Below are 12,656 nucleotides of genomic sequence, written 5' to 3' on the forward strand. Positions count from 1 at the left end.
ATGATGTTCGAGATTTAACGAGCGCTTCGGGGGATGCCGATTTCTCATTTGGCGCATACCTAGAAATATATGAAAGAACGATTAAAAACTTTAATTTCCAAATGTATGCCCCCCAAAAATTCAAGAAAGGCTGAATAATGAACTAGGTACAGAATATATATTGTAGGTGGAGGATTAACAGTAGATGATAAACGGTAACAATTGCATACATGAGGGAGGTTAACATGAGTAGGTTATGTAATGACAACAGCAGGATAATACTGTAACAACATGATGTACAGAACACATGACGGGGAAGCCAATAAACAGTACAGATCCCCGGGCTATGAGACAAAGAAATGTTTTTTTGAGCAGAGGTCTTATACCTGTGTGAGTAATTAGAGACCTCTTCAGCTTGAGGAGTAGGTAGTGGTTTGAGTGCTGGCTCGTCATGCGGAGACCAGGTTCGACTCTGCACATGGGTACAGTGTGAGATCTGTGATGTCCTTGATGTTATATGGCTGGACCAATGCGGGTAAATCACAAATCACTCATTCTTCAGTTTGCTGTTATATTTTCTCCAATGGCTATCATTACACATAACCTTGTTGACATTATATCTAGAGCTGTAGCATTTCACTAAGGTTACTCATTCTAAAACTTCTGCATAGCTGGAATTATGTTCACAAATGTATAAACATTTGCACTAAACAAAAACAAGTATTTACAATTCATTGTTCGTTATCAAAAAACGAACTATTACTTCATCAAGTTATGTTCAGTCATACCAAATCACCATGTAACGGAACGGAAAAGTGTTAGTTGAAGAGAGCATTATTTGTAGATGATTCCACATCCAAATAAGTATGGTTCTGTACAAGGGTCTGTTACATTTTGTCCACTATTGATGTGTTCACAGGTACCATGAAGTATAGATCCTAGTAGGACGTTGTGTCTATATTATCACACCGAAATTAACGTGACCGTTGTCATGCATGACATGTTGCCTACATTATCACACCGAAATTAATGTGACCATTGTCATGCATGACATGTTGCCTACATTATCACACCGAAATTAATGTGACCGTTGTCATGCATGACATGTTGCCTACATTATCACACCAAAATTAACGTGAGCATTGTCATGCATGACATGTTGCCTATATTATCACACCGAAATTAACGTGAGCATTGTCATGCATGACATGTTGCCTATATTATCACACTGAAATTAACGTGACCGTTGTCATACATGACATGTTGCCTATATTATCACACGGAAATTAAAGTAACATGTTGCTATCAGTATGCCTGTGCATTGTAATACTGCATGTCTTGCCAACAGCACTATCTCATGGGCGAGAATTAACACCCACTGGTCTGCTGGTCCAAAGAAAAAGAAAAATCTCGATGGGACGACTCGTTTTCTCCCCGTGTTTTATAGTGCTGGTGTGTAATATGAATCACTTGTCCAATCTGTGGATGGATTCAACTCTGTTGTCTATCTCTGACTCCAGTCAACTTTCAGTGCATGTATTTATACAATGGCGTTATGTAAGTGTATTGTAACATGTCCTTGTGCTAACTGTTGGAACGTAAGCGTGAAAGATCCTTGTCACATCCTCTGTGTAGACAATTACAATTTTAGGTGTCCCTCGATTCAAATACTTCAGGAACAAACTTTAAAGAGCCAAGGACTCCCATGGTTTCTAACATTGTTTAAGTTTACTGAATGTTTGTTATTCTCATTGCCAAAAGATGTCTAATGTTGGTTTTTTATTAAGCATATCATGTCTCATACGATCTAGCCATAGATATATATCATATCATGCAAGAGTGTCAGTTAATACTCAAATATTATCAGTTTTAACAGTGAATATTATGTAATTTGAACAGTAGGATTTATCCAACTCCTGCTGAACGAAATTAAGCTAAAGTGACGTGGATATCATTAGGACACAAGCGTTCCTCGTGGAACAGAAGATTCCACTTCCACTAAACGGGGGACTGCACGATGGAGTTCATGCTCCATGTGTATGTTAATGTGCCACATGGACTCTCCCACAAGCAGGTCTCACCTGCTGTAATGGATTACGCAGACTCAATTTCAATTGTAATGGCGGCATTTGCCTGAAGTTTCTCTGAGTTTTAAGGTTTGATACCTGCTTGTCTTAATGTGCGATTGCATCATGAGACAAGCTTCATGGTTGCATGGCATAATCAACACTGCTTCTGCAAATATAATTGTTTTGTTTTGAAAATATTTCAATAACAATCTCAGGGTGCTCAAGTATTTGCAGCAGATTTAACCTTGCCGTGGATGAAAGGTGCCAGTGTTCTTGTCAAGTCATTACAAGTCATGACGAAATATACATGGTTCTATTGTCAGTTCTAGGTCATTGTGTAACTGCTTAGTCCTTGCTGGAAGATAAATTTTCTATTTTCTTAAAATTTGAAGTATGGATTGAAAACAACAACTAAGATTTATTCACCAGTTGATGAATTTATTCCCCTCCAAGGTCAGATTCACAGTATTATATCAAGATCACATGAACCAATCAGATCTCATCATTCTGACATGGAGGTATGATAAAGTTCAATGTTCGAGCACCTTATCAGGATATGATTATAAGTGCATGTGACCAAAATAACAAACACTCTGGATTAGATAATTTAGCAGTGATCCAGTGATAATTATGTAGCCATGTATGTATCAGAGGTTTAGCCATGAAGGCCAATTTGTCTTATCTAGTGGGGGCACGGGTGGCCCAGTCGTCTAAGGCTGCGATTCGCTGTGCAGAGTTGCGCCCCTTGGGCACACCAGAAACCTATGATTGTGGGTTCAAATCCCGGTTCGCCCGATTATGTTTCTAGGTTTGTCAGCACCATACCCGTGCTCGTGGGTTTCACCGAAGTGGTAAACGTCTGAGACCTGCATCACTTGGGGCTTTCCTCCCACATTAAGCTGACACGCCGTGATGTAACTGGAATACTGTTAAAAGCGGTGTTAAACCAAACTTACTCACTCACTCTTATCTAGTGTTCTGAAGTACAGGAAATTGTTTTTATTTAGAGCAGTGAGATGCTTGTCATGTATGTACACATGTATTGTGTAGTGTATACAAGGTTGGTTGTTTGTTATATTTCTATTTTCTTGTTAGCCATTTTTTGTGTTTCTGGAGGATGTACATGAATTGTTTTGGAAATTCATGTTAAATACATTATCTCACGTCGGTTAAACCAAAGTTTAAGTCTCATGTATTATATGGGTATAGGACAAGAGTCCCTGTGGAAAAAAAGCTCCATAGGATAAAAAAAGTCCCCCCCCCCCCCCCCCCCCCCCCCCCCCCCCCGGACATAAACCCTATAGGATAAAAAACCCTTATTTGTTAAGGAAACATATAACATGTATACAAACATCTCCAAACTAATTCCCTTTGAATTGATAAAAGCTATTTGACAGAAAAAACCATGGAGTACCGTATCCTGGTGAACTGTTCTTACACCAGTTTAATTGATGTGTCTCAGTATTTCTCATTAATTCTTTTCCAAGTATTTTTCGACCGCCTCCGTGGTCTTGATGTAGAGCATCCACACGGAGAGCGGAAGGTCCGGAGGTTCTATCCACGGCTGGTCATCCCAAAAGATGTTTAAAATGGTATTTTTTTCCAACATTCCCTTGTGTTTATGATTGATGTTGGTACAACATTTGCATTGTTCATTTAATGTTTAAAAATAAAATTATTACGTCTGATTTCAACATATTTATTTTCTCCTTAATAAGGGGCTTTTGTCCTAGTGGGGCCTTCATCCTAGCTGTTGTGTCCGAGCGGGCTTTCAATCTGTCGGGCTTTCATCCACAGGGGCTTTTTTCTGCTCCCACTATTATACAAAGTTATTCCGGCCAGGGAATTGTTACAGCAAGGAGATGTATCCTTGGTAACATTTAATCAGCTGTATCTGCTTTTGTGGGTGCATTCATCCACTCTATTGCCTCCATTTACACCTATATCGATATTTTGGGGTTCATATTTCATTCAAGGTAGAAAATTGTCTATTAATTGATGGAACCTATTGCAGGTTATTCAGTTGCAGGAATAGACTTTGGTGCAGGGTTAGGCGAGATGGGCAGGGGTGGGGTTATATCGGCAGGGGTGGGGTTAGATTGGCAGGGGTTGGGCGAGATGTGCAGGGGTGGGGTTATATCGGCAGGGGTGGGGTTAGATTGGCAGGGGTTGGGCGAGATGCGCAGGGGTGGGGTTAAATTGGCAGGGGTGGGGTTAGATTCGCAGGGGGGGGTTAGAATCGCAGAATCGCAGGGGGGGGGGGTAGATTCGCGGGGGGGGGTAGATTGGCAGGGGGGTAGATTGGCAGGGGTGAGGTGGGCAGGGGGGGTTAGATTGGCAGGGGTTGGGCGAGATGCGCAGGGGTGGGGTTAGATTGGCAGGGGGGGTAGATTGGCAGCGGGGAGGTGGGCATGGGTGGGGGGAGGTAGGCAGGGGTGGGGTTAGATTGGTAGGGGTGGGGATAGATTGGCAGGGGGGGTTGTGTGTGTTGAGTTGATGCAAGTGTACAGCCTGAGATATTTCTTGCTCTCTCCATGTGCCCACTGTGGCAGAGTAATCAATATTATTATTACTCATTTTACAATGATGCTTGCTGATTGGTGGATGTCATGACCTAATCCTGTTTGATATAACGGTCTATCACAGCTGAATGTTCACACACTCAATGTCCGATGGCAGGAAGGGATGTTTGTCCCAGATATGTATTTTTCTGAAAAAATCATAAATTCTTTACATACTGGGTATACAGGATTGAATGAGCTGAGAGATCTTCATCCCCTCAGGGCTCGATTTACTATCTGAATCATGCACCAGTGCAACCTATTGAAAAATGAAACCTAATGTTTATGTCAACATGCACCAAAGGGGGCACGGGTGCCCCAGTTTTCTAAGGCGCCGCGATTCGCTGTGCAGAGTTGCGTCCCTTGGGCTTGCCAGAAACCTATGATTACAGGTTCGAATCCCGGTTCACTCTAATTATGTTTCTAGGTTTGTCAGCACCATATCCGTGCTCGTGGGTTTCACCGAAGTGGTAAACGTCTTAGACCTGCATCACTTCGGGCTTTCCTCCCACATTAAGCTGACACGCCATGATATAACTGGAATACTGTTAAAAGCGGTGTTAAACCCAACTCACTCACTCACTCACTCACTCACTCACTCACTCACTCACTCACTCACATGCACCAAGTGCATGTGAAAATTAGATGTTTGTCTCTCTCTAGCATTTTTTTGCAAATGTTCCAATAACGTTTTACAGCAATTAATTGATGTGACACTGGCAGCAGACCGGCCTATGGTGCAACCTGGTCTTGTTTGGTGCAACCTGGTTTTCATGTCAACATGCCCTGGAGCACGTTAGATCAAGTTCCTTAGATGGAGCCCTGCCCTGTCACCGGGTATACTGTTCAGCTGGTAAAATCCCATACATCCCTCGATGACACAAGTGACTCCCAACACCGTGTCCCTGACCAAGTTGTTATTGATGGCATTTGTGGTGCATGTAGATTTTAGTCATGTAGTTACTTTACTGACATGTTGTAGAATTGAAAAACAAAGACAGTGAGACGTGTTTACATTGTAGATTTTGATTGTATCAAACATTAGGTGTAGATTCACCATCAGGCTGACAACTTTTGTATACCCCAAACAGGCAAGATGTTTCAGGCCTACTTGTACCCAATAGCATGTAGATGCCTTGAAGCCACACTGAACCAAAACACATTTTTGTGGCTTTAAGGATTATGTAGGATTTAAATCTGAGCACCTTTTTCAGGCAAAAAGGTAAATAATTGTTATTTTGTTGAATTCTTTTTTTAAAATCTTATTTCCCTTAGTACAGGGTTATTATAACAGCCAACAATAATGTAAAACCAATCATTAAAGCCTCTCTCTGTATATAGGTCCTGTTGTCAGTGAAATATAAGTCACTTTAACTAGCCACATAATGACATGATTTGCGACATTTTTAATTCGATTTTGGAATTTTTCTGACATTTGCTGCAGACTAGGGGCCATCTGATCAGGTCTAGATAAATCCCTGGGCTTTGTTCGTTCAGTAAGTTTGTAAATTACTGGTCCTGATAATTTTTTTTTTACAGAAAAACAGCAGTGTAGAAGTATATAATTGCCTGGTACCTATTATCGAACAAGTTTTAATTCCTAGATGTTTGAACTAAGTTCATTCTCTACCACTGGGTGCTTGAATCACATTTAACTCTTCGTGGAAATAAAAAGAAAACAGAAAACAATAAGTCTTTGTGTATGTGTTTTAAAAGCTTTCCTTTTGTCAATGTTATTTCCCAGGTACTTATTATGGTGAATATGGTAATTATTTTAAAGAGGTACTGTATGTCAGCATGGGCGGATACAGCTTTTTTGAAAAGTGGGGGTGCACAATTAAGATCTATTTATTGTCTTTGGTGGTAATTTATACAGAAATAAAGATTTTTTTCGAAATTAAACATGGTGCGCACCCCCACACCCAGTTAAGAGAAGAGAGGGATGCTGTATATAACCAGAGTTTAAGATAAGTGAACAGTGTGTTGAAAACTTTAAAACAGTGCTTGTCTATGAAATAGTTGAATGCATTTATTTGTTAGTGTTTCAACAAAACTTTAGCTTCTGGTGAGTTTTATGATATCCGATATAGCGATGGGACTTAGAATGTAACTGTGTGTGCTGAGTGGAAGGTTTGTGTTCTGTGCGAACATCTGCTGATATTAGCCAGACACTGAGGTCTCTGTACACTGAAACATGGCTTTATCAAACACCATCATTGTCACAACTAACCCAGACCACCTAAATATTGTGAATATCCAACCAAACAAAAATTTAATATGATTATGTCTACAACTGATTGTAAATTAATTAACTGTCTAGCTATCTATATCTATCAAGCGATGTCACTTCGTAGTACATTATTGTCAGCACTAAAAGATCTGTGTACATCACATCCCTTGTAATACAAATGTAACTGTGGGCCATTGGCCTTCACTTACGAAAAATAATCCGAATAGAATTGAATTGAAAAACTAACCCAGATATAGCGTACTGACTAATAAATCCCATTACCTTGATATTGCAGCTATGGGTGGGTCAGTCTGAGGCACCGTAATTAACTGTGTAGAGTTGTGTCCCTTTGGCATATCAGGATCCAATGGTCCCAGATTTGCTCTGATGATGATCCTTAACTCTGAACAGTTGGTCTCACCAAAGTGGTAAACGTTGACGACCTGCATCACTTTGGACTTTCCTCCCACATTGATCTAACACACTTTGATAATGTGAAGTACATACCTGTCATTACAGTACACTTATGTTCTTAATTAGGCGATTCATTTTTTGTTGGTTTACAGATCCGCTGACGGGAAAAATAGCAAAATGAAAAAAAATTAAAATGACTTTTCTGATATTTTGTTAGTATAAGAATAAATAATAAGATAAGTTAACTTGAAATATCACATAATTTATTTCATTGCGAAAAACGCAAAGTGTTTTCCCCGATAGTTTGTGCGATGTAGACCGATTAGAGTTACGGCCCTTCATTATGACACAGTCGTTCAGTTTGTGCGATGTAGACTGATTAGAGTTACGGCCCTTCATTATGACACAGTCATTCAGTTTGTGGATTCCATTTAAGATATGTTTACATGCCATATGGTAATGCAAACAAGATTTAAGAAGCACACAAATGAAATATGTTGTTTTGGTTTTGTTGTTTTTTCATCCACAGACATTGTAAGAACAAACCAAAATTCTCTAAACCAACTAAGACAAAATTAATCTGCAAGCAAAAGTTGTCTCCACTGCCAATCAGCAGCATTTCTGTTATTGTCACCAGTGGAACCTTTAGCCTGTATTTTCACTGTAAGTAACCAAGTTGCGATATAGTGAATCAATTTCAAAGGTACACTGGAGTGCATTACTGGTAATACCATGTTTAACTGTGTCTGAGATTGGAAGTTTCTCTATTTTTACTAAAACTGTGTGCTTTTCTTTGTATTATTCGTGTGACAGGAAACAGTGCTAATGTCTGCCAACATACTGCATGTATTGTTGACAATACTGTATGTATTGTGTATCTGAGGTTGACAGTATCGGAGGTTGACAGTATCGGAGGTTGACAGTATGGTATCGGAGGTTGACAGAATTGGTATCAATGCTGAGAATGCAGCACTGATAGTTGTAATTTGTGAGTAGAAGGTTGGACAAAGAATGTAATATTGTTGCTTTTTACACAATTAAAAAATAATTACATTAATCTGTATTGTTTGTTATGACAACTGCATGTTTTTTTGTTTTATACATTTTATTTCCCCTTTTCCCCGTTACATGAGGAGGATGGCCATCCAGGGCAATGGTCACCCTCACATTCCGAAGACGATGTATGTATACATTTGGGAAAAATTTAACACAAGTATTGGAAATGGTGCCAAGGTGATTTTTAAGAAATATAACAAAACATACACACAGTCAAGTATTCAAAATTTTATTCAAACACTGATCCTGGCCAGAAACAAATATGAGAAAGAGATACATATGTTATTGCTGTTCTGCTTCTTCAAACAACTGCATGTTACCATGGAAGACCACAGTGGAAGAGAAAGACCAACATACTCCATGATTGTCATGGCAACTCCGATGTCCCAGAGGCTGCTGAGTGTTACAATACATGCGTGTGTGACAACCAGGAAAGACCATATCCAAGTGAACTGTTTCCTGGACCACTACCTGCACAGACCATAGCTATCACTTTCTAGCTGTGTAGGGGCGGTCGGGTAGCCTAGTGGTTAAAGTGTTCGCTTGTCACGCCGAAGACCCGGGTTCGATTCCTGACATGGGTACAATGTGTGAAACCCATTTCTGATATTGCTGGAATATTGCTAAAAGCGACGTGAAACCATACTCACTCACTCAAGATGTGTATGTGGGTCAGTGATGTCACAGGTAACAGTGATACACCAGTAATCTCTCTTGTAGATCTGGGGCAGAATAGGTCTTCAGCAACCCATGCTTGCCATAAAAGGTGCCTATGCTTGTCATAAGAGGCGACTAAGGGATTGGGGAGTCAGGCTCGCTGACTTCGTTGACGCATGTCATCGTATCCCAATTGCGTAGATCGAAGCTCATGATGTCAATCACTGGATTGTGTGGTCCAGACTCGATTATTTACAGACCACCTTCATATAGCTGGAATATTGATGAGTGCGTCAATAGATAACAAACAAACAAACCCCATGGTTAACTCCCAAAACACACATCTGCTGAAGTTGTCTCTGACTGGGGTACACTTGCCTCTACAGAACCCAGCAGACATGGTCTCCCTGTAGTTTGTCCAAGGCATACAAGGGGCGGTCAGGTAGCCTAGTGGTTAAAGCTTTCTCTCGCCACGCCGAAGACCCGTGTTCGATTCCCGACATGTGTGCAATGTGTGAAGCCCATTTCTGGTGTCCACCGCCGTGACTATGCTGGAATATTGCTAAAAGAGGCTTAAAGGCGTACTCACTCACTCAATCACTCACTCCAAGGCATACAAGCAGCCATCAAGGGAATATAAAAATATGATAGGAAAGTGCATTTCTGACACTCGTGATATGTTTGATCTAGAAATAGAGCAACAACACAAGGGCCTGGGGTGATAACAATTAAACTTCAAATACAGATTTTAAATTTGAGATAAAACATCACTTTACATGATGATTTACCGTTTATATAGTGTTTCCTGTTCATCTAGGCATTATGTTATAGGCAAAGATTACGATTGCTGTGTGTATTGTCTCATAAACTAAGCCGGAAGCAGCTGTACACACGTTCTCGGAATCTACGTTTAAATAGTACTTCCTGTTCATCTAGGCATTATGTTATAGGCAAAGATTACAATTGCAGTGTGTATTGTCTCATAAACTAAGCCGGAAGCAGCTGTACACACGTTCTCGGAATCTACGTTTAAATAGTACTTCCTGTTCATCTAGGCATTATTTTATAGGCAAAGATTACGATTGCAGTGTGTATTGTCTCATAAACTAAGCCGGAAGCAGCTGTACACACGTTCTCGGAATCTACGTTTAAATAGTACTTCCTGTTCATCTAGGCATTATTTAATAGGCAAAGATTACAATTGCTGTGTGTATTGTCTCATAAACTAAGCCAGAAGCAGCTGTACAAACGTTCTCGGAATCTACAGGTGATTCGGTTAAACATTACCCAATAATATAACTTTAAAGAAAGATTTGTATTTGAAACTATTATTTTATCAGGAATGATATATTCCAACATCATGTTATTTTCGTTGCAGCTTTACTATATATATTTCAAATAAATTATAAAAAGACATGACCCAGGTAGGCCGGCTCCGCCTCCGCCATGCATGACAGCGGATCTTGAAATTAACACAAGGTGGAGGATCTGGTTTCCTGTTACGTGAACCCAACACCTGCACCAACTAGCACTTCAACAGCATTTCCAGTGAGGCATGATATTAACTTTTAAAAAGCTTATTCTTATAGTGTCATGGGTGTTGTCTTATAAACATTTGCTCTCTTTGTCTTCCAGAAATGACTAATGTCAAGCAAGAGTGAGCATAATTTGGGTCCTTTTAGATGGACTTTTGAAATATTTGACCCTGTTTCTGTTTTCATTTCATTCAGTTATTCAGATCATACAGATGTCTTTTCCAGGTGCACGAGTGGCCGATTGATCTAAAGTGCTGCAACTTATGATCCACTAATCAGTGGGATCCCATGATTTTAAAAGCACTATATTGATGCTCGTGTGTGAGTGAACATCTATGAGATGAGACAGGATATATCTTTATTTGAAATGGATAACTAATCAAGTCTGGACCAGACAATTTAGTCATTGATATAACGGGCAATGATCCACGCTGTCTGGTACAATGACTCCTATCACTCAAGTCTTTGTTGCCTCTCAAAAAGTCTCAAGAAAATATTTCAAAGGGAGTTTGAGTTGAGCTGCAGAAAGAAAATGTGACGGACAGACAATCTGATTAAGATCAGATCTTAGTTCTTGCTACAAAGCTCTGATTTTAATCAGATTGGATGGACAGGGTAGATTGTTATTCAGAGAAAATGGACAACTGAAATTTCTACATCCCAACCTTATTGTGGACAAAACACAAACATCAAGACAAACATTATGTTATATTTATTAAATTCAAAATCTTACAAATTAGCTACATTTACTAGAAACCAAGTTAATATTCTGTACAAAAGAGAAAAATATGAGATGCTAGGTGACAGCATTTTTGTATGACAACTACAAATGGCATGTTTCATTCTGGTACTTCAATGTGTGATTGTTCAATGTGACACTTACTTGTTGCATGACTTAGAATAAACTGCAAAAACGGTAATATGGGCATGTTGAAAAGACAAACTTTGGGAAAGGAAATTATTAGCTTCCAGAGACTTAAATAAATATTGGAGAGAGTTGAGTTGGTGCGCCAGTTCCAGTCACAGTGGGATGAGTGAGTGAGTGAGTTGGGTTTAACACCGCTTTTAACAGTATTCCAGTTATATCGCGGCGTGTCAGCTTAATGTGGGAGGAAAGCTCGAAGTGATACAGGTCTCAGGCGTTTACCACTTCGGTGAAACCCACGGGCACAGGTATGGTGCTGACAAACCTAGAAACATTATCGGGGCGAACCGGGATTCGAACCTGATCATTGATGCAAACAACCTTGCTGAAACCCACAAGCATGAATTCGCTCATCACGCCGAAGACCTGGGTTCGATTCCCGACATGGGTACAATGTGTGAAGCCCATTTCTGGTGTCCACTGCCGTGATATTGCTTAAATATTGCTAAAAGCGGCGTAAAACCATACTCACTCACTCACTCACTCGCAAGCATGTGAGTGTTGCTGACCAAGGATTATAATGAGGGTTGAATGTGGTGTTTCAGTTACCATAAGTGGATCCTGGCATGGCTAGGGGATATAACTCTGCATGGCAAACTGCAAGACCTTATATCTCACTTGGCCACCTATGACTATAAAATCAATACAAGTTGTGTTCATGTTAGAGGAAAAAATGGGGGGGATGGACCCCCCTCCACCCCCAAGTTTGTGTTGTTCTCTGTTAACCAGCCTCACATACTGATTAGAATAACGTAAACTGCCTTACATACTTATCAAATTAAAATCCAAAAATCTAAAACATATTCTGATAAGTTCTTAACATGTTAAAGAGTAAAACACATTTCAACAAATATCATTTCCTTACATCAAGCTGTTGTTTTACTAATAAAACAGTTGACACTAATATAACAGGTGCATGTAGTAAAAGATAAAACACCATTGCAAACAAATTCAAAATAAATAAGCATTTCGCCATATGCTTTAACACCCAGGTAAGAAACAAGCATAAAAACAAGTGGTTTCCAGGTTTTCCTTTGGAAATGTACAAACCTGTTTTTAGGAATCTTATTTTACATCCCAAAGCAGAAAAAGGTTTCTTAAGTTTTCTTTCATTTTGTTTTCATGACATTGTTTTAGCCTTACAAATAAATATCTCTTAATAAACAATACAAGCATCTGTCAAACAAACAGCATTCACTATTATCAATGGATTATATGTTTTCAGACATC

Source organism: Haliotis cracherodii, unplaced genomic scaffold (assembly GCF_022045235.1).
Source record: "Haliotis cracherodii isolate W230 unplaced genomic scaffold, xgHalCrac1.p SCAF_7, whole genome shotgun sequence".
Taxonomy (NCBI): domain Eukaryota; kingdom Metazoa; phylum Mollusca; class Gastropoda; order Lepetellida; family Haliotidae; genus Haliotis; species Haliotis cracherodii.